The sequence below is a fragment of the Podarcis pityusensis genome, assembly GCF_964106645.2.
Source record: "Podarcis pityusensis genome assembly, contig: HAP1_SCAFFOLD_144, whole genome shotgun sequence".
In the NCBI taxonomy this organism is placed as follows: Eukaryota; Metazoa; Chordata; class Lepidosauria; order Squamata; family Lacertidae; genus Podarcis; species Podarcis pityusensis.
In genome coordinates this window covers 35,649-37,667 of record NW_028293456.1, presented here as the reverse complement: position 1 = coordinate 37,667, position 2,019 = coordinate 35,649, and the positions used below count along the sequence as shown (strand labels likewise).

Here is a 2,019-nt window from a genome sequence, read left to right as displayed (position 1 = left end):
GCAAAGTTGCTCACTACTGGTACTGCTCAAACGTTTGAATTATATGATCCCCCTTGAATGGAGCCACCCAGAGTATCACTAGCCCATCATTCCCAGCACCTGAAAGACATGAGCACTGAGGGGCTTTTGTGAACTGAGGTTGGTCAATCTAGTGTCAAGGTAATCTAATAAGTTTCTCCCCTGCTCAAAGGGCCAGCTAGTGTAGGCCAGGTTTGCTGCCTCAGTTGTGCTTGTCAAAATCTTCTGCTTTATATAACCACATGTAGAGTGAAGCTAAAGGATCCAAGAAGCTAGGGCCATGCTGGGCACCTAGATGCAGACAAGCAGGAATGATGCTATGCCCTGCAGTGCAATTTATCTTCTTGGGAACCAAGTGGTCATTCACTCATGGTATTGAGGGTATTGTAGGAATATATGCTGTTCTCCTTTGACGGGGGCTAGCATGGCTAAGGTATTTCAGACAGTTGAATCACCTGGAATAGTCCTAAGAGAGAGATGCCTCCTCTGGAAAGTTTATAGTCTAAGGCATCTGCAACAAGTTGCATCATAGATGTGAAATATGACCTTTCCAGAGAGCTCATTTGCGCAACACACCTACTGATAGGACTGCAGCAGGCCTCAAATGCACTAAAAGTCAACTGTCTGCTGATTGGCCGAGATGCTTCTGACCTCACAATACTACTCAGCAGCCAGCGCCTTGAAATCAAACAATATGAGCAAGCAGCCTTTCTCTTTCCCTTTGGCACCAAAACCATTACCATTGGGCTGTGAGGAAAGAAGCGCCACAACCAAAACAACGGGATCCACTGGATCCGAACCGCATAGGACCTTGTGTCCCCAGGGAAAACCCACCAAATAATCTCTAAATCCAGCCAGCCTTTTCTTTGGGATGGTTAATTATTACGAAGTCCTAGGGCTGCATCAAAATGCCTCGCAAGAAGATATTAAGAGGGCCTACCGCAAGCTGGCACTGAAATGGCACCCTGACAAGAATCCATACCACAAGGAGGAAGCCGAAAAGAAATTCAAAGCAGTCGCTGAGGCCTACGAAGTTTTGTCTGACCCTCAGAAACGCGCTCTCTATGACAGGCCTGTCAAAGAACCAAGGTTTAGAGGAAGAGGCGCTTCTGGGGGCCACTCCCGCAGCCCATTCGATTTTGACTTTGTATTCCGCAGTCCCGATGAGATCTTCAGGGAGTTTTTCGGAGGAATGGACATCTTTGAGCATGACTTCTGGGACAACCACTTTGACGATGACAGTAACAGGGAGGAGAACAGAAGCGGCTTGCAAGGACCCCTGGGTCTCTTTTCGGGATTAAGTGCCTTTACTAATTTTGGGTTCAACTCATTCGGTCCTGGCTTTCACACTATGGTCTGCAGGTCCTTTGGAGATGACAGCAGTGGAACGCACAACTTCAGATCCGTCTCAACTTCTACCGAAGTGGTCAACGGGCGAAGAGTCACTACGCGAAAAATTGTTGAGAATGGGCAAGAAAGAGTGGAAATTGAGGAGGATGGCCAGCTGAAGTCCATAAGAGTAAATGGAAGGGAACAGCTGAAATGCTAACACCTCTCCTCATGCCTGTCCCAAAAGCAATATCCAGCTGCTTGTACGATCTTAAATGGAGTCTTGTTCCGTAAAACCGGAATCCAACTAATAAACTCCTTCATTGAGTTCAAGACATGTTTGGTAAAGACTTCTTAATTACTTTGAATAATTTTGCACCAATGTAGGGGCACGTGGTTTATTTTGAATAACTCCAAAATTCTATTGAGGAAACCAGTGTGACCAAGGATAGGCAAATCTGTTAATTCTGGTTACTCTCGGTTTCTCATCTTTCCAGTCTTAAGCTCAGTTCTTCACATTTCCACATCAGTTTGTGCTTTCTTCATGAAAATTTATCAGCATTTTATTGCAAATCTCTCCTAAAACACACAATAGCATGTCTAATATGATGCAATTTGTATATTATTTTCACCAATATATGCTGCCTTATACAGATCTTACCCCAAAATAAA

The 2,019-nt window shown here is 44.8% G+C and overlaps 1 pseudogene across 1 annotated transcript; it reads left to right on the top strand.

Annotated features, from left to right (window-relative positions):
- Nucleotides 1–687: 687 nt before the first annotated feature.
- LOC308468930 (dnaJ homolog subfamily B member 6 pseudogene) lies at nucleotides 688–1,680 on the top strand (annotated as a pseudogene). Its single transcript has one exon. The product of its transcript is annotated as a dnaJ homolog subfamily B member 6 pseudogene (transcript).
- The last annotated feature ends 339 nt before the right edge of the window (nucleotides 1,681–2,019 follow it).